The following is a 22,321-nucleotide window of genomic DNA, read 5'->3' as shown; positions in this document are numbered from 1 at the left end:
ACTTTTATTAGAAATTATTATTAATGGATCCACATTGCAGAATTTTTATGTGGAAGACCTGAATTTGGAGGATTATTTGTGACTGTAGAACATTTACTCAATTTCCCTGAGGTTTTGTTTTGTTTTGTTTTGTTTTGTTTTTGCAGGAAATTAGAAATTTTCCTACTTATCAAGTTATGATAAACTCTTCATGGCAGGTGGCTTAGAAGCAACAGTCTAGCTGAAACGGTAGGCTACAGGCTTGGCCAGGTTTTTGCCTAGACTTTATGTGCATATATATGTTTTTATTAAGCATTTATTTATTACTTATGAGAGAGAGAGAGCATGAGCAGTGGAGGGGCAGAGAGAAAGACAGAGGATTTGAAGTGGGCTCTGCACAGAGAGCAGAGCTACCAGTCATCCCAGGTGTATATTTTGAATTTGTTATAAAATTGTTGGAGATGAAAACATAGGTAACCTCCTCCACTTTTCTTAACACAAAGCAAGGCAACATTTTGCATCAATTCTCAGGCCTTTTTTAAGGTAAATCATGACTTACTATAATTTGAATTTTTTTTATATATGTGGACTGATACTATTGTGGTTTATCAGACCTAAAGTTTAATTCAAATGAATTTATGAATGAACCTTTTCAGGACATGGGTTGCCAAAAATAGGATAGTCTATACAACCATATGCATCCATTTTGGCTATAGGAAATACTTACCTTATCTGGTCAGTTAATGCAAAGTTGGCACAGATAGGATAACTGAAAGGACTCACAAGATTTCACAGATAATAAACATTTAAGATTCTAATCAAGGTAAAGAATAGAGTATACTCAGAGAAAGAGAGAACAGGTAAACACATGGGTCCTAAGAAATCTCTAAGCCTAACTCCCTCAGATCCTTTCTTAATTTCATAAGATGTACCTTATGTATAGATTATGATTTATCAAGATGTACATAAAGATCTTTGTTTTAAGATAGTTACAGCAGAATTATTTTTACTTTTATTGCTATTTATTTATTGGTTTCAATGCACTCCAGATTATATAGGGAAAGCAGATTGCCAGATGTCTGCCATTTATCCATGTATCTCCAAACAATGGTCCTGGGTACTGCCAGAGGAATTTCAAAATTTAAAAGAACATATTAAAAAGTACTAGCTAGTCCTTCTAATCTTTATCACAGAGAAGAGTCTTCAGCTGACTTCCAGGTAATCCCAGAGATAATCATAGGTATGTTCCCATCTAGATGTAAGATATATCTATCTTATACAGTTCACGAACCAGATTTTCATTCTGGCTATGTAGACATAGACAAACACCCTACTTTTTCAAACATCAATTAGACTAGACAAAAATTATTGGTATTTAATCTAACATTATTTTATACTAGGTAAAAAATCATTGGCATTTTGATTAATGTTGCCTTTGTAATACTATTTGTGCTTTGGAATTCAAATCATTCACCTTGGACATATGGTAACGTTTAGCAAATTACCTATGAGTAAATGTTTCATCTAAAATTTCAGCTGACTCAGGTGACATCAAATATTAGTCCTAGAATGGGTTGGCCCCAAGAAATGTGTCAACAGAAGAAGATTGCCATGTTTTCACCCTCAGTCTGTCATTAAGAAACAGTCATTAACTTTTAGGCTATTAATAGAATATGGAGCACTGACAGCCAGGATGTATTCATCAGATATACTACACGTCCTCCAGCTTTTCCAGAATGCCCAGGAGTGAAGATATCCTAGAAGCTACCAATTACCTGCAGAATTGTTTCAGTGCCTTCTGAGACTTAAAGACATCTACATTTGCTTATCTACTGTGGTATACTATGAAGTTATTTGTACTGACTTCAAGTCTTTATTCCTTAGGGAGTTACCCTCAGCTTTTATATTAAAGATAGAAAGTGCCCACTTTTACCTTTGCTAGCATGAATACTAGGAAAAACTCTCATTAGGAGTATTTGGTATTAGTTACTAAAGCAAATAATAACATTGTATGATAACATGATGTTCTTGAATGTCCCCTGAAAATTGATTGTGTCACCTAAATGTTTTAAATTATAAGATACGCCAACTTATATGAAGTATTTTATCTTACATTTTACAACACAGTATTATTTTTAAAGAAAAACATAATTTTAAAACAAGAGCTTTAAAAATGCACAAAATGATAGCATTTAAGTTGTCAAGAGGCTCCCTATGAATATTTTAGCATAATATAATTTGTATCAACATCTCCAAATCTATTCCCAATAAAAATGCAATTAAGAGCAACAGCTTTAAAACAAATCTCCTTTTCTTTTATTTGTTTAAAGTTTATTTATTTTGAAAGAGAGAACAAGTAGTGGAGGGGCAGAGAGAGAGCGGAGAGAATCTCAAGCAGGTTCTACATCAGTATCACAGAGCCCAATGTGGGGCTTGAACTCACCAACCATGAGATCATGATCTCAGCTGAAATCTAGAGTTGGATGTTTAATTGACTGAGCCACCAAGGTGCCCCAAAACAAATCCCCTTTTCAATCCAAGTGTTGTTCTCAGGAAACTTCAAATTCAAATTCTGAAATCTCAACTGAGAGCTTGTTTTTCTGATCAAAGCAATGTACAGATTCAATGCAACCCTTATCAAAATTCCTATAACATCTTTACATAAGTAGAACCAACATACTAAAATTTGTAAGGAACCACAAAGTAAATAAAGCAATCTTGAAAAAGAAATCCAAAGCTGAAGGCCTCACACTTCCTGATTTCCAACTATATTACAAAGCTATAGTAATTAAAATAGTATGGTATTGCTATAAAAACAAAATAGAGAGACCGGAAATGAACCCATTATTATATGGTCAATTAATTTTAAATGACAAAGGAGCCAAAATTATACAATGGGGAAAAGACATTTTCTTCCATAAATGATGGGAAAATTGGACAGACACATGCAAGAGAATGAAACTAGACTAATATATTACACCATACAAAAAATTAACTGAAAATGGATTAAAGACCTGAATGTAAGGTCTGAAACCATAAAACTCCTAGAAGAAAACAAAGGCATTAAGCTCCTTGACATATATTTTAAAAATAAGTTTTTGGAACTAACACAAAAGAAAAAGCAACAAGAGCAAAATAAACAAGAAGGGCTACTAAAAAGTATCTGTATGGCAAAGGAAACCATCAACAAATGAAAAGGCAACTTATTGAAAAGGAAAAAATATTCACAAGTCATATATCTGATAAGAGACTAATATCCAAACTACATAAAGAACCTACAAAATTTAATAACAAAAACAATCTAATTTTAAAATGGGGAGAGAATCTGAGTGGACATTTTCCAAAGAGGATATACAGATGGCTAACAAGTGCACTAAAAGATTCTCAATGTCCTTAATCATCAGGGAAATATAAATCAAAACCATAATGAAATATCTTCTCATTTGACTATTATCAAAATGAGAAGAAATAGCAAGCTTCAAAAAAGATGTGAAGAAAAGGGAATCCCTGTGCACTAGTGGTGGGAAGGAAAGTAAATCAATGCAGCTGCTATGGAAAATAGTATAGATGTTTCTCAAAAATTTTAAAATAGAAATAACAAATGATCGAGGTGCCTGGGTGACTCAGTAGGTTAAGCAACAGACTCTTGGTTTCAGGTCAGGTCATGATCTCATGGTTTGTGTGTTCAAGCCCCACATTGGGCTCTGTGCTTACAGTGCAGAGCCTACCTGGTATTCTGTCTCCCTCTGTCTCTGACCCTCCCCCACTTGCTCTCTAGATCTCTGTTGAAATAAATAAAAATGAACTTAAAAAAAAGAAATAAATGATCTAACAATTCCATACCCATGTATTTATCTGAAGAAAATGAAAACACTAACTCAAAAATGTATATGTGTCCCTTATGTTTACTGCAGCATTATTTACCATGGCCAAGATATAGAAACAACCTAAGTATCCATTGATGGATGATTGTATAGAGAAATTGTGATACACACATACATACACACACACATTGAAATATTATTCAGCCATAAAAAAGAATGGAATTTTGCCATTTGCAACAACATTAATGGGCCTTGAAGGCTTATGCTAAGTGAAATAAGTCAGAGACAAGAAGGTATCTTATGATCTCTCCTATATGTGGAATATAAACAAACAAACAACAAACAAAACCCAAGCTCATAGATCTAGAGAACAGACTGGTGGTGGCCAGAGGTAGGGGTCAGAAGTGGGACAAATGGATGAACTTTTTTTATTTTTATTTTTTTATTCTGGGGTTTTGTTTAGTTTAAATGAATAAAAAAATAAAGGAAGTGGCTTTCTCACAGATACTAATACCATTTGCTTTAAAAAGATAGGCCTTTGGGAAAGGAGAAATACAAGGGAAGTGACATTTATTATTTAGTTGTCATATGTTTAATAAAATACCAAACACTTTACACATTAATTCTATTCTATCTTCACATCTACTCTAAGAGAAGGGTACAGTGTCACTATTACCATTTTCTAGAAAACTGAGATTCAGAGAGCTTAAGTAACTAAAATCTCTTGGCTTATTAAGAAAATGTGAAATATTATTTCTAAACATCATTCCTGAGGATGTCCAAAGCTAAGAATCTCACAGGCCAAACCAATATAGGACAAAACAAAACAAAACAAAACGTGAAGATAATTCATTTAATGTGCTTCCTAAGTGTGACACTTGGAGGTCAGCTCTTGCAGAGATAAAAATAGATGAGCAAAACATGGTCCTGGACCCTAAGAAGCTAACAGTATAGCAGGGAAGAGAAGCCACATAAAAATAACCACAATAGACGTCAGAGTGGGATTACTTGCTATATTGGAGGTTCTGATACATTGTCGTAATTGTTCAAACAAAGGAGACAGTTTACTTTTGATCAGTAAAGCCGTATGCAAATTGTGTACAGAACAACTGATTGGGGAGAACTGGAAATCTAAAAACTCCTTTCTAGATTATTTTATATGTGTTTCTCCATTGATGCAATATAATTTAGACATTTAGGTAGCGTTCATTAACATCAAACAAAATTAGAGTTTACATTTGTGTGGTTTATTCAATCAATGGAAATAATTAAATCAAACAAAATTAATCCAGTATGGATTTTTGGTATGAAATATCTTTCATTTTAAAATAAGATATAAAATGCACTTAGTCATTTACACATGAAAATTTTCAACTATTTTAATATAATCTTATAAAGAAGATATATTTTATGTTATCTTTTGCAGTAAAACATACACTGATGTATCTGGGAGGTAATATTGACTTCAGATGATCTCATGTTGAATTTTTCCTTGTATTTCAATATATTCATCTTAAAGGAATATAAGTATCCTATATACATAGATAGATATTCTATATGTATGTATGTAGACCTTTATCAATAAAAATATTCAAAAGCACAGCACATACATTTGACTTCAAAATTTTATTGAAGTATTATGACAACATGAAGATGCACATTGTCATGTTCCAGTTCAATACATTTTCATTAAGTGAATACCACCAAAATCTGGATCCAAATCAAGAAAAAAGTATCAACATCCTAGAAGTCCTTTCTGTACCCTCTTCCAATTATCATCACCCATACCCCAAAGATAATTGTGGGGGATAGGCTTAGGAATCCTCCAGGCTTACACCAATGGGTTAACAAAACATAAAGAAGTCAAAGCTATAGGATGCTCACACCCGAGTTTGGGCAAACAAGACAAGACAACCAAGAATAGGGAGGTGCAAAGGTACCCCAGAATAGAGAAGGGGTGCAGAGCCCCCAGAATAGAGAGGGAGGGGTAAAGGCCCAAAATTAAGGGCCCAAAGGTGCCCAATACATAGGTATATAAAAAAATAAGATTAGATTTTCAGGGTGAAAGCACCCCCGATTTAGTACTATAGCAGAAAGCTGCTCTCACAGGAAGAAAGGACCAAGTTAGGTAAACAGGTAAATTGGGCTACAGGCCGTTGCGCTGCAGGTGTAGCAGCCCAGAGCAGAGAGGATTAACAAAAGAAAGGTGCCTTGTTAACTCTGAGGTTATTTCCCCTACCTGTCTTATCCCCTAGGCTGGGTAAGATAAACAGAGGTGCTGCTTTATGTCCACTGTAAACAACCTTCCACCCGACTGCCTAGAACCCAGATTTTGTTTTGTATTAACCCAAACCCCTAACCCCGAATATTTCAAGACCCCCTTCCCCTCCTGTCCACAAGTTAATGTTCACAGATTCATTGTCTCTTTGTGCACATCCATCACCATGTTTGTAAGCCTTCTGATCCTAATAAAAATGGGGCAAGGACACTTATTCGGGGCTCGTGTCTTTTCCTGGACATTAGAAATCTCTTGTTTTTCATCCTGCATCCTGCTCTCTTGCTAGATAAGAGAGAACTTTAGACCCAGAGTCCACAAGAGATAATCACTATTCTGGTCTCTAATGATATAAATTAATTTTTCTGAGTTCAAGTTTATATATGTGATTTTGTTCAGATCTTTTAAATTTAGCTTCCTTTACAAAGTTATGCATATAAAATATATTATTCCACATAGTGTTAGTCCTTTCTTTCCTCATTGTTATATATAATTTCATTTTGTGAGCATACAGCAATGTTTTTATCCATTTTACTATTAAGCATTTCAGAATTTTCCAGTTTGTAGTTATTGTAAATAGTACTGCTTTGACATTCTAATATGTGTTATTTCTATTTCTATGCCTGTTTATGTTTTTATTAAGTAAATCTAGGACTGGAATTTTTAGGCCGTTGAATCTAAATATATTTAGTTTTAGAAGATAATAGCAAACGATTTGAAATAGATCATAGTAATTCACACTTTCAACAGCATATGGAAACCAGGATGCTTCACATGCTCACTAACACTGGCGACTACATTTATCCAATTATAAATACTAACAATTATATTTTAGTTCAAAAGTATCTTTGCCATATTCCATGTGTTGAGAAATATTTTCTTGATTTCTTAGATACATAGGTAATATCTATTGTATTAATTTATAATAGAATTTTTAAAATACTTAAGGGGCCCCTGTGTGGTTCAGTCTGTTATGAAGCTAACTCTTGATTTCAGCTCAGGTCATGATCTCACAGTTCGTGAGATGGAGCCCCATGTTGAGCTCTTCACTGACAGCGTGGGGCCTACTTGGGATTCTCTCTCTCCTTCTCTGTCTACTTGTCTCTCTCAAAATAAATAAATAATGAATAAATAAATAAATAAATAAATGAATAAATGAATGAATGAATGAATAAATAAATAAATGAATGAATAAATAAATAAAATATTTTAAAAATTAACTCAGATCAATCACATTTATGTCAATTTAATTTTATTTTTTTGATTATTTCCATGGTTATTGATTTCTTAAATAACTTTTGTCAGTATCATTCATAAACTGTTAGGGATCTGTTTTGTTTTAATTTAATTTAATTTAATTTAATAAAAATGTTTATGTAATTATGAAGGAAATGCACTCTCAAAATGATTTTTTTATAAAATAAACTCTTATAAAATAAAAATAGGAAAAGAACTTGTCTACTATAATTATAGTATATATTCTACCAGTCTTTCCGATCATATAATTAATGCTTATAATAAATTTTTTTGAAAATTTCAGAAAACTATGTGAAAGAATTTTAATGAAATACTTAGAATTTCATTATTCCTAAATATAAAGTGGAAATAATATTGGTGATTAATTGGACTCATACATTTTTATAATATAGCTTGCAATATTATAGTCATATTTCTATTTATTTATTTATATTTAAACATCTATTGGGATATAGACTTTTAAAATTTTAATTCCAATACAGTTAACATCCAGTGCTATAGTAGTTTTAAGTGTATAATAAAGTGATTCCACAATTCGATACATCACCCAGTGCTCATTACTACAAGTGCACTCCTTAATCCCCATGATCTATTTCACCCATCCCCCCAACCCATGTCTCCTCTGATAAATGTCAGTTTATTCTCAATAGTTAAGAGTCTAATTCTAGGCTTCTCTCTCTCTCTCTTCCCTTTTCTCATTTGTTTTCTTTCTTAAATTCCACATATGAGTGAAACCATATAGTATTTGTCTTTCTATCATTGACTTATTTCATTTAGCATTATAATCTAGCTCCATCCCTCTCATTGCAAATGACACAATTTCATTATTTTGTAAAGCTGAATAATACTCCACTGTATTTATAGATACCACTTCTTCTTTATCCATTTATCTATTTATGGACCCTTAAGCTGTTTCCATAATTTGACTACTGCAAAAAATGCTGCTATAAACAAAGGGATGCATGTATCCCTTTGAATTAGTGTTTTTATCTTGATGTACTTCTAATAGTTTTGGTTTTTGTTTCCCTTGACTCAGGAGACATATCTAGAGTAATGTTAGAGACATTACTGCCTGTGTTCTCTTCTAAAATTATGTTTTCAGATCTCATATTTATGTCTTTATTCCATTTTGATATTTTTTTTTTGTGAATGATGTCAGCCAGTGGTTCAGCTTCATTCTTTCATATAGCTGACCAATTTTCCCAACATCATTTGTTAAAGAGGCTGTCCTTTTTTCATTGAATATTCTTTCCTGCTTTGTCTAAGTTTAATTGTAGGCTTATTTCTGGGCTTTCTATTCTGTTCTATTGACTATGTGTCTATTTTTGTGCCAGTAACATACTATTCTGATTACTACAGCTTTGAAACATAATGAAGTTTGGAATTGTGGCACCTCCAACTTTGCTTTTTCTTCTTTCTTCTTCTTCTTCTTCTTCTTCTTCTTCTTCTTCTTCTTCTTCTTTTTAAACTGCTTGACTATTCATGGTCTTGAGATTCCATACAAATTTTAGGGTTGTTTGTTCCAGTTCTGTGAAATATGCTGTTGGTATTTTGATGGGTATTGCATTAAGTCTGTAGATTATTTGGGGTACTATAGATATTTTAACAATATTTGTTCTTCCAATCCATAAGCATGGAATGTCTTTCCATTTCTTTGTGTCATCTTCAATTTCTTTTATCAGTGTTTTATAGTTTTCAGAATACAAGCCTTTTACTGCCTTGGTGAGGTTTATTCCTACATGTCTTATTGTTTTTGGTGAAATTGTAAATGGAATTATTTCCTTAATTTCTCTTTCTACCACTTTATTATTGATGTATAGAAATGCAACTGATTTCTGTATATTGATTTTGTGTACTGTGAATTTACTCAATTCATTTTTTAGTTCTAGTAGTTTTTGGCAGAATCTTTCCTGTTTTCTATATGCAGTATCATGTCATCTGCAAATAGGGAAAGTTTTACTTCTTCTTTACCACTTTGGATGCCTTTTATTTATTTACTTTTTTCTTGTTCCTGACCTTACATGAAAAGTTCTTAGTTTTTCCCAATTAAGTATGTTTCCTGTGGGTTTTTCATCTGAGGCCTTTAATTATGTTGAGGTAAATTCCTTCTAAACCTACTTTGTTGAGGGCTTTTATCATGAATGGATGTCATGCTTTGTCAAATGCTTTTTTCTGTGTCTATTGAGATAAGACATTTAAAAAAATTTTAATGTTTATTTTTGAGAGAGAGAGAGAGAGACAGAGAGACAGAGATACAGAGAGAGAGACAGAGCATGAGTAGGGGAGGGACAGAAAGAGAGAGAGAGAGACACAGAATCTGAAGAGGTTCCAGGCTCTGAGCTGTCAGTGCAGAGCCTGATGCTGAGCTTGAATTCATGAACCATGAGATCTGACCTGAGTCAAAGTTGAATGCTTAACTAACTGAGCCACCCAGGTGCCCAGAGATAGACATTTTAACGTGATGTATCACACTGATTTGTGAAGATTGAACCACACTTGTAACCCAGGAATAAATCCCACTTGATCATGGTAGATGTTTATTTTATTGCTGGTCGGTTCGGAAGTATTTTGTTGAGTATTTTTGCATTCATGTTCACCAGAGATTTTGGCCTGTAGTTCTCTTTTTCACTGGTTGTTTATCTGGTTTTGGTGTCAGGGTAACGTTGGTCTCATAGAATGAATTTGGAAATTTTCCTGCCTCCATTTTTTGGAATATCTTGAGAATAGGTATTAACTCCTCTTTGAAGGTTTTGGTAGAATTCACCTGTGAAGCTCTCTGGTCCTGAACTTTCATTGCCATTGTTTTTAATTACTGATTCAATCTCCTTGCTGGTATTTGGTCTTTTCAAATTTTATATTTCTCCCTGCTTCAGTTTTGGTAGGTTATACATTTCTAGGAATGTATCCATTTATTCTAGGTTGTCTAATTTTTGACATTGTTATTCATAATATTCTCTTATAATTGTTTGTGGTTCTGTGGTGCAGATTGTTATTTCTCCTCTTTCATATTGATTTCATGTATTTTTCTCCTTTTTTTTTTTTTTTTTTTGTGAGTCTGGATAGAGGTTTATCAATTTTGTTGATCTTTTCAATGAACCAGTTCCTGGTGACATTAATCTGTTCCATTGTTTTCTTAGTTTTCATATCATTTGTTTCTAATCTTTATTATTTCCTTCCTTCTGTTAGTTTGGGGTTTTGTTTGATGTTCCTTTTCTAGTTCCTTTAGATGTAAAGTTGGATTATTTATTTGAGATTCTTCTTTTTGAGATATTCCTGTATTCCTATAAACTTCCCTCTTAAAACTGTTTTTGCTGCATCCAAAAGGTTTTGGACTATTGTGTTTTTATTTTCATTTGCTTCCATGTACTTTTTTATTTCTTTTTTTTCAATTTCCTAGTTGACCCATTGTTTAATAACATTTGATCTCCATGTATTTATGTTCTCTGTAGATTTATTTATTATGGTTGATTTCTGGTTTCATAACATTGTGGTCAGAAAAGGTGTGTGGTATGATTTTGATCTTTTAAATTTGTTTAGACTTGTTTCATAGCTTAATATGTGATCTATTCTGAAGAATGTCTCATGTGCACTTGAAAAAAAATGTGTTCTGCTGTTTTAGCATGGAATGTTCTGATTATATTTGTTAAATCCATCTGGTCCAGTGTGTCATTCAAAGGCACTGTTTCCTTTTTGGTTTCCTGTTTGGATCATCTGTTCATCAATGTACGTGGGACCTTAAAGCCCTCTACTAATATTGTATTATTATATATTAGTTCCTTTATATTCCTTTATATTATTATTTATCTGGGTGCTCTGATTTTGGGTGCATAAATATTTACAATTGCTGTGCCTTCTTATTGGATTGTCCCCTTTATTGTTCTATAATGTCCTTTTTATTTCTTTTTACCATTGTTGTTGTCTAATATGTCCTTGCTACTCTGGCTTTCTTTTGACATCCATTTGCATGATAAGTCTTTCTCCATCCTCTCACTTTCAATCTGTAAGTGTCTTTAGGTCTGAAATAAGTCTCTTTTAGGTAGATGGGTCTTGTTCTTTTATCCACACCATCAACATATGTCTTTTGATTGGAGTGTTTAGTCCATTTACATTCAAAGCAATTATTGATAGATATGTATTTATTGCCATTTTGTTACTTGTGTTGTGGTTGTTTTTGTAGTTTTTCTCTGATCCTTTCTTCTATCTGTCTTCGATTGCTGGTTTCTTTAGTGAAGTACTTAGATTTCTCACTCTTTATTCATTGCATATCTATCAGTGGTTTTTGAATTGTGTTACCATTTGGGTTATATGTAACATCTTCTGCATATAGCAGTATATATTAAATTGATGATCACTTAAGTTCAAACCCATTTTTTTACTCCTCTCCTCCCTACATTTAGGTATCTGTTATCATATTTTATATCCTTTTATTCTGTGAATCTTTTATCTGATTTTTTACAGAAATACTTATTTTTACTGCTTTTGTGTTTCTTACTTTTCCTACTCTCACTTATGGTCTTTCTTTTCCACTCAAAGAATTGCCTTTAATATTTTTGCAGGGCTGGCTTAGTAATCATGAACTCCTTTAGTTTTTGTTTATCTGAGAGACTATCTCTCCTTCTATTCTGAATGATAGCCTTGCTTGATAGAGGACTTTTGGCTGTAGATTTTCCCTTTCAGAACTTTGAATATATCATGACACTCCCATCTGGCTTGCAAAGTTTCTGCTGAAAGATCTGTTCATAGCCTAATAGGGTTTCCCTTGTGTGTACTGCTTTCCTGTCTTTTGATAAATTTCTCTCCTTATCAGTCCTTTTTGCCGTTTTGATTACTATCTGTCTTGATGTGAACCTCCTTTGGTTGATTTTGTTAGGGGATTTCTGCACTTCCTGGATTTACATATCCTTTTTCTTCCCCAGATTAGGGAACTTTTCATCTATTCTTTCTTCAAATAAATGTTCTGTCCCCTTTTCTCTTTCTTCTCCTTCTGGGATCCCTATAATGAAAATGTTTATATGCTTGATGAAGTCACTGAATCCCCTAAGTCCATTCTCCTTTTGCATAATTCTTTTTTCCCTCATTTCTTCAGCTTGCTTACTTTCCATTTTTCTGTCTTAATGTTCATTAATTCATTCCTCTACTTCTTCCAGCCTGCTATTTACTCCATTAAATGTATTCTTAACTTCATATATTGTGTTCTTCATCTTGAATAGTTTTTTTTCTAATTAGTTCTTTTTTTATCTTTGTGTTAAGCCATCTCACTGATGTTCATCACTCATTTCTCAATCCCAGTGAGTATCTTTATGATCATTACCTTAAATTCTCTCTCAGGTATGTTACTTATATGTTTTGCTTAAGTCTTTTGTTGTGGTTTTGTCCATTTCTTTTATCTGTAACATATACTTCTGTCTTCTTATTTTACATACCTCTCTGTGTCTGTGTGTTAGGAAAGTCAGTTGTGACTTGCTCTTGAAAGTAGTGGCCAAGACTTGAACTTTTAACTAAGTGACACCAGTCCTTTTCCACAGGGGACAGTCAGCCAGGATGGACACTTGGGCTGTGACTTGGGTCACTCCACAAAACATGAATGAGATTGGGGCATGGCCCTGCAAGCTGTGGGTGCCATTCCTTTCCACTGGCCATTAAGACTAAGACTAGGCCAGCCAGGGCCACTCTGCTCAGCACACGTGGGCAGTTTTAATAACGTGTGCATGTCCTCCACAGAGGTTGGAAGATGCACTGTTAGCAAGATTTGTGTGGGTCTTCTGTGGGAGGGGACTTGCAGCACAGGGACTGAGACAAGTCTGGCCTGGGGGTGGGGCTTGGTGTAATCAAGTTAGGTAGTGAGTGTCTGAGCTGTGCTTGTTCCCACAGATGGCTGTGTGTTTATGAGGAGCAGGAGAGAGAAATAATGCTTGTCAACTCCTTTGTTTCTGGAGAAGTCCCTCAATGAACTCAGATTAGTAACTAACTCTCCCTCCCATAAGCCCCAGGCACCTTTCAAACTGCTGCTTTGAAGCTTTATCTGGAATGACTATTTGCTATGCTATCTCTTTAATGGCAGGGGCTTAGCTTTTTTATCACCCTCTGGGCTTTCTCAAAGCTGAGTCCACTGATTTTTAAAGTTCCATGATTTAAGTCCCTCTGGTTATAAGCACTGATGAAATTCAGCCCCTCTGATTTGCAAAGCCAAATGCTGTGGGGATTTCTCTTCCTTTTGTACGCTCCCTGGTGTGCTAGTCTGTTTCTTGCTCCTGTCTGCACCTGTAGTTTCCTCTCTCAGGTAGTCAGATCACAGGGTTTAAATTTCCATTGAGTTCTTACCCTTCCTACCCTCTCCAATGTGGCTTTTTTTCTACATTTAGTTGTGGAGTTTATTTGGCCAGTCTTTGGGTCCTTTTCTGGGTTGTTTGCTCTCCTGCAATTGTTATCTAATTGCCTCCATGGAAGGAGATGGATTTAAGATCCTCCTAGTCTGCCATCTTCCCAAGAAGTCTCTAGGATACAGATTATTTTAAAGTAGCAGTGACAGCCTGAAATACAAATTTTATTCTATTTCCCTTTAAAAAATAAATATGCTTTAGTCCGTCAACTGGATGCACCTTCTAGTTCAATCTCATGTGTCAAGTACTTATTTTTTCCTAAATTATTTAAAATTTTCATCTTTCTTAATGTCTTTATAGATTTATCTCTCTTTAATATATTCATCACTGATTTCCAACTCTTCCAAAGATTGTACTAAAATATATACCGTCTTATTGGAGGTCACTTCCATTTGTTTTAACAGCTTTTGATATTTTGTGGGTTTTTTTTCATTATTTTCATGAATGCAATTATTTAACTGATATAATGTTTAATTTACCTAATAATATATGCTGACTATCTTCCCATACTGTGACTTACTTTCATATATATATATGCCTAAAATATAAACATGCTAAACATTCACAGGTATAAATTCTATATATACTCAAATGACTATTATTTTTTTGTATGGAAATATTTTTATTAAACTAACTTAGTGTATAACACTTTATTGCATTTTGTATTTTATAACTCTTTTCATTTTAATCCACCTCTATGCTTCAAAATGCTTTAGTGAAGTTAAAGAAAATAAGTTTTTGTATAATTAGAAGATAGAAAGATAGAGATAGATAATAATAGATGATAGATAGATAGATAGATAGATAGATGATAGAGGAGACAGAGAGAGACAGGGAGAGAGAGAGAGAGAGAGAGAGAATCAATGGCTGTTTGCTGGAGCATAAAAAATAACCTGAAAACTACACATGACACAATCTAAAATATAAAATGACAATCTTTAACAAAGAGTGACATATAAAATAAATTACTGAATAAATGCTTGAAGTGCTTCCTCCTTAAAAAAGTATCCAAAAGAGTGCATCACTACAGACTAAGAATAGAAAATAAAGTATTAAATCTGCCATAGTCTTTACAATATTATTGTTTTGTAACCCCAGACAAGGAAGTTTCACATGTCATTACTGGATCATACTCCTGGAAGCTTTCCACGTCCGCCCAGTAAACCACTTGATCAGCTTTCGGCAAAGACAAGATAAACAGATATGTTAGAACAAAAGCAAAACTTTTGTAGAAAAATAGTGCTAGAAGTAGTCTATTCTATTATATGTTTAATTACAACATCTCTTTTTTGGAATCATGTTTCTGAGAATAAAAATGAGTAATTATTGTAATAATTGATTAGTAGATTTTATCATCATTGAAAGCTAATGACCTAAGGACTGTGTTCCAAGTTACAAATTATTGTTTAATATATTTTTTATTTCAATGTAATATCAGTCAATCAATATTGTGTATTCTATTGTGTTTTTTTAAATTTTTTTTAACATTTATTTATTTTTGAGAGAGACAGAGAAAGAGTGAAAGCTGGGAGGGTCAGAGAGAGAGGGAGACACAGAATCCCAAGCAGGCTCCAGGCTCTGAGCTGTCAGTACAGGGCCCAACGTAGGACTCAAACTCACGAATCGCAATATCATGATCTGAGGTGAAGTTGGATGCTTAACGGACTGAGCCACATAGGTGCCCTGTGTATTGTATTGTTTTATAGCAATGTTAAGTCCATGGCTTTAAAAAGAAGTATGGACAGATGGGTAAGAAAATGCATGTTTTTCCCTTTTGTACCCTTTCTTATCCTAACTAATATCTAGGAATTTTTATGATTCTCACTGAAATATTGCCTTTTCAGTAATATTTTTCTACCTTTTTATTAGTTCAAATCTAAATGTTAATGCCCTCTTATAGTATTGTCTCTTTATATTTTCCACAACTAAAATGTATATTTATTTAATTAAAGATTTGATAAATGATTATTTTCCTTACCAAATAATACATTTTATGAAGAGAGAGGACAGTTGTTACTCTCTAGTATACCCTAAATTCAGAACACAGTGACTTACACATAGGATATAATCAATACAGTTGTTGAATTAATATGTCTCTTATTTATTTTCCTACAATGAAAACAGATAGATACAGTTACTTATGTAAAATATCCAATGCTAGAGAGAATACTTATTATCATAATGCTGCTTCAAATATATGACATCTTTTCACTATTATAAGCACCTTCACATTTCTCTTAAAGGAAAGGACTCTCAGAATGCCTGGAGTGGGGGTTAATACAACGAGTGTCACTTAGTGCAATAAGATTCTCAAATTCTTGGTCAAGAGTGTGTAATAGAGAAGATGTCTTAAAACATTATTAATCAAATTCAGATTTGTATGAACAAAATTGTCAGAACTTTGGGCATTAGAATGAGTTAGGTTCAAGTGATATGGAATATTAGGAGAAATATGAAAATAAATGGGTCAGGAGCACCTGACTGGCTCAGTCAGTAGAGTGTACAACTCCTCAACTCGGGGTCATGAGTTCAAACCCCACATTGGGTGTAGAGATTATTTAAAAATTAAATCTTAAAAGAAAAAAAAAAGAAAGAAAAGAACAAAATGACTTCAGGCTTAAAGTATAGATAGGTTTTAATCAAATTAAGGTACATGTTTGCGCATCAGCCAACAGCAGAGGAGGGATATATGACCTGAATTTATTTTGATGGGGCAAGTCTTTGAATGGAATTTCTTAGGGGAAAAAAAGTCTGACAAGTTTAATTAGCTTTTCTCGTCTATGTCCAGGTTTTATAAGTCAGCATGGAGATTCTAGATTGCTTCGTGTAACTTGCAAAAGGTTACAATATACAGAACAAACATGCTATTTGTAAATAATTGAATTAGTTTATATTACAGTAGTCTGGCAATTATATTTTAAATACTTTTATAAAATCATAATTAAAGTGCAGTCTAGTTTACTATGATAAATTTCCTTGGCCCTAAATTCCAATTAAGGCAGTTTTCAGTTTATAATTTTGAATGAGACTGCAAAAATCAGCAGTTCTCCCTCATCAGGGAAATACAAATCAAAACCACAGTCAGATGTCACTTCACGCTAGTCAGTGGCTGAAATGAACAAATCAGGAGACTATAGATGCTGGAGAGGATGTGGAGAAACGGAACCCTCTTGCACTATTGGTGGGAATGCAAATTGGTGCAGCCGCTCTGGAAAACAGTGTGGAGGTTCCTCAGAAAATTAAAAATAGACCTACCCTATGACCCAGCAATAGCACTGCTAGGAATTTACCCAAGGGATACAGGAGTACTGATGCATAGGGGCACTTGTACCCCAATGTTTATAGCAGCACTCTCAACAATAGCCAAATTATGGAAAGAGCCTAAATGTCCATCAACTGATGAATGGATAAAGAAATTGTGGTTTATATACACAATGGAGTACTACGTGACAGTGAGAAGGAATGAAATATGGCCCTTTGTAGCAACGTGGATGGAACTGGAGAGTGTGATGCTAAGTGAAATAAGGCATACAGAGAAAGACAGATACCATATGGTTTCACTCTCATGTGGATCCTGAGAAACTTAACAGAAACCCATGGGGGAGGGGAAGGAAAAAAAAAAGAGGTTAGAGTGGAAGAGAGCCAAAGCATAAGAGACTCTTAAAAGCTGAGAACAAACTGAGGGTTGATGAGGGGTGGAAGGGAGGGGAGTGTGGGTGATGGGTATTGAGGAGGGCACCTTTTGGGATGAGCACTGGGTGTTGTATGGAAACCAATTTGACAATAAACTTCATATATTGAAAAAAAAATCAGCAGTTCTCTCTTTTGTTTCTGGAAGTAATTTATAAGGTAATAAAAATATAAATATTCAAATCATTTGGCTTTTGATATAATGAAGTACTAGTTAAACCCAAGACATCACAGCTGGGAGAAAGGCACTATGTCTTGAGGAAGAAAAGTTATAGAACCCTGGCTAAAATGTACTATGACTAAAATGTTCAGATGGAATATGAAAAACACACTTTCTCAGAATAAGGAGCCAAGTCTACCATATACCTTTTTTAAACCCCTTGTTTGCACCCATGGGAAAACAAACAAACAAACAAAACAGATGTATATACTGGTACCGGGAGTGAACTTGGTTCTCTACTGAAAACAAGGTAAGGTGAGACTAGATGAGGAATCCCGTAGAAACATTCTGACTACGGTAGTAGAGGGAATTAGACTATTCTATTTACAAAAATAAGATCATGGTTTAGTGTTTTCCCTATTTTCAGATTTTAAATCAGGTTAATCATACACATAGAATCTGGGATCATAAGACTAGTTAAATCTCTCCTGAAACAATTTTTGGCAAATTCGTGCAAGATTTTCATTCAAACTGATCATCTTGTAAAATATCACTGTCAGTTATGATGAATATTTACCAAAACAAAACAAAACACCTCATGATCTAAACAACATTAGTTAACATTGGGTTTCACTGGGAACATAAAGACCTGGAAAATAATTAGTTAAAAGTGAATTTCTTTAAATTTTCAAAAAATGTTTATTTATTTTTGAGAGAGAGAGAGAGAGAGAGAGCATGAGCGGGGGAGGGGCAGAGAGAGAGGAGACACAGAATCAGAAGCAGGCTCCAGGCTCCAAGCTGTCAGCACAGAGCCCCACCAGGGGCTCGAACTCACAGACTGGGAGATCATGACCTGACTGAAGTCGGAGGCTCAACCGACTGAGCCACCCAGGTGTCCCTAAAATTTTTTTTTAATGTTTATTTAGTTTTAAGAGACAGAGAGAACACAAGGTGGGGGGGAGGAGCAGACAGAGAGAGAAACACACAGAATCTGAAGCAGCCTCCAGGCTCCCAGCCGTCAGCATAGAGCTCGATGTGGGGCTCAAACACTAACCGTAAGATCATGACCTGAGCCGAAGTTGGTAGGTTAAATGACTGAGCCACCCAGGCATCCCAAAAGTGAATTTCTAAAATATGAACAACTCTAGAAATGAGTACATATGCTCTCATGACCATTGCAATGCCGTCAGAAACTCCAGTACTTTATCTTTGTGCAATTGGAGTACCCAGAGAAAACTGAAAGTAAAAGTAAGAAACAGTATAAGTATATAGAGATGTAATTACAAAGAAAGAAAGAAAGAAAGAAAGAAAGAAAGAAAGAAACAGAAAAGATAAGAAAAAAAGAAAAGAAAAGAAAAAGGAAAAGGTTTTCATAATACGAAACTCTTGCGTGTTATACAGATGCAGAAGAATCAATCCTACATCATATGGCATAAAATTAATTGGTTGCAAAAAATATATAAAATTCCTTGTGCTGCAAGCAAGAATACTATTTATTTCCAAAAGCTTAAAAGAATTATAACTGGTCTTAGATTTCTTCAGAATAATTGTCAAAGGTAGAAGACAGTAGAACAATTTCCCTTAAATCTTCAGGAGAAAAAAAAAAGAAGTGATCCAAGGATTTCATACATTCCTACACTAAACAGAGATAACAGAAAAGCAGTTTTGACTGTACAAATAAAAGGAGAATTTTTTTGTGTGAACCTTCTAGAAGAACCAAGCTGAGAAAGAGCTAAAAAAACAAAAATTCAACAAAAAGACTGGTGGTGAATGCTGAATGTATTTAACTGGAGGTGGAAGACAAACATTGTGAATTTGGGTGCAGGATGTAGGTGTAATTACAATCTCACTGTTGTATTCCTATTATTCATTATATTATTATGAATTATATTATCATATATTATTCATTATATATTTTATATTTTGTGTTATATCATATATTATTCATTGCATTTCATAACTGTCCTTTTCCAGTCTGTCATGAGCAAGTCCTGTCAGCCTATATCCAGAAGTAAGTCTTTCTCAGCACTCTTGCTCCTACCTCTGCCTCTATCCTAGGGCAGGATCTAAGGACAGATGAATCCTCTGTCCCTCACCCTGTAGCAGTGGAACTCTGGCTTGTACCAGTGTTTTCCCGTGGCCAACCAGTTTCTGGCCGCCCATCCTCTGGAGAAGCATGTCTCTGTTTTGAATCACTGCAGGATCTTGACCATGAAAAGATTTCCTGTCCCTGGTCCCCAACCATTACAGATTGTGTTAGGGTGACAGCCAACCTTTGCCTAGTGTCAAGTTAGGGAATAGGGATGTGGGTAGCTTTTATTTCTTCTCTCCAGTAGCAGTTGATCTTCACCTCCTATGAGAGCAGGGTCTGATCTGGGATACAAAAATGTTGCTTGTTCCTTCTATAGCAAGAAATACCTTTGCTTATTACCAGAGAAGGGTTTAGGGCACCAGCAGGTTTCATTCTTATTTTTCATTCGTGAAGAACCTAGACCATACATGGACCTCTATAGTTATTCTAGCTCTATCCTCAGATCTTGGTAAGCCTTAGAAAACCCTAAAAATTGTCTCTCCAAGGTCCTCTGACTTTCCTCTATCCTTTTTTGTGAGCATCTTTGGCAGCTTGTGGAAAAAAGCCAGTGAGTGGAACAGATTCCCCTTCTATTTGAAACTCCCAGGGATACTAATTTGTCACTCTAGCCTAACTCAGACTTTAAAAATTTGTTAAAATGTCAGTTGTTTACTTCTTACCCCTATAAAAAAAATACTGCATCAGAACTCAGATGTTAAATAAACTCAAGACACCCATATCCCAATCACAGAAACACTGAATATGTTATGTTACATGGCAAGGAGGAATCAGGTTGAAGATGGAATTGAAGTTGTTAATCAGCTGACTCTGGGAAGGAGAGCTTATTATCCTAGATTATCAAGGTGATTTCGCTCTAATCATAGGTCCCTTAAAAGTGCAAAAGGGAAGCAGAAGAGACAGAGATAGTGTTATGCAATGAGAGAAAGACTCAACTGGCCATTACTGTAGTGAAAATTGGAAGGAGGGTAGGTATGAGTAATGAAATGCAAGCAGCCTCTAGAAAGTGGAACAAGCAAGAAAACTGATTGACCTTTAGTGCTCCCAGGAAGGATAGTAGCACTGCCAACACCTTGATTTTAACCCATTGAGTTAAGATATTTTCAAATCTCTGAGCTCCAGAACAGTAAGAAAGTAAGTTTGTTTTTGCTTTAGCCACTACATTTTCTACAATTTCTTACAGTAATCTAATAAGGCTTTGTTATTAGATTGATTTAACTTGACTTTGTGTGAAAAAAAAAAAATAAAACACTGTGATAGTCAGGATTCTAAGATGATTCCTGATGAACCATACCCTTGGATGGTCCCTTCTCCTTGGGTGTGCACAGGCATGACATAGATAATGACTCTCATGATGACCTACATAACAAAGATCAATATATTCTGGAGATGGAATTAATGTTCCAAGCCAGTTCATTTGAGTTAATCAGGTGAGTTCTTAAAAGAGTGTTAAAACAGAAGAAGACTCTTTCTTATTGAACTTGAAAAAGCAAAATTTCCTGTTGTGGAGAAACCATGACAGGAAATCCACTGCCTATAATTCTCAGTCCCACAAACTCAAGAAACTGAATTATTTTAGCAATCTCAGTGAGGTTGGAAACTGATTCTTCCTTAATCAGACCTCCAGATGATACCTTGTTTTCAGCCTTTTGAAATCCTGAACAGAGAACCCAGTTAAGTTATGCCTAAATTTCTCATTTGTGGAAATATGCTATATAACAAGAGAAAATGAATACAAGCATCTTTGTATGCATAAAACAAATTAATATATATACACATTTTAAAACTATCATTCCTTTAGCAATTTACAGTCCAAAATTAAGTGAAAGAGTAATTTGGCTAGCCTATTTTCTTTTCAATTGTGTGACTTTTGCCTGTTCCAACTTGGTTAACTGATAGGTAGATCCAAAATTTATTTGGTATTTCAAATCATAGTATTTATAATAAATATTATATGGTCATACTTTTTTCTGACATTTTAATTTGAGTGATTAGTGAAAGTAAGTAACTTTCAATTGATCATGCTGACTTCTTGATGCCTACTCTCAGAAGTGAACGAGTATGCCTTCCTTATCTCATTTTTATTACTTTCTATCATGCCAATATATACTAAATTTTTGTGGTGATTGATTTTCAAATATTACATTATGAAAAAGATTTGATTTCACTTTATCTTCATATTTCAAGTACCACTTTTCATTGTTTCTCCATAGGATGCTTTTTACAAGCTCATGCTCTCATTTCTTAAATAACCAAACTAGTAGTAATTGAATTATTTTTTTAAAAGTTTATATCAATTTTACCTGTAATAAATATGCGATGGCTGGTGAAATTTCTGCCACTATTCCACTTGTATCACTCTTTGTAGAAACTTGTTTCTCCCGCGGACGATGAAAGAGTAAAGTTTGTCTCTGACTATAATCGAACTCCCGTTAGAGGGGGAAATGATCCCATCCTAGATTTAGGTTTACTCTTAGTCAGATATATTTGTTTTTATGTTAACATATTTAAGGAAGTCAATTATATTTGCATTCCTGTTGACACATTTCTTCATAAATTTCAAGGGATTTTCTCATTAAACTAAATTTAACAATATTCCATCATTTACAAAATCGGCTTAAAAGAGCCAAGTATAAAATACAGCAATTCCACTATTTTTAACTGAAG

Source organism: Panthera onca, chromosome D1 (assembly GCF_046562875.1).
Source record: "Panthera onca isolate mPanOnc1 chromosome D1, mPanOnc1 haplotype 2, whole genome shotgun sequence".
Taxonomy (NCBI): Eukaryota; Metazoa; Chordata; class Mammalia; order Carnivora; family Felidae; genus Panthera; species Panthera onca.
This window is presented reverse-complemented; position numbering follows the sequence as displayed.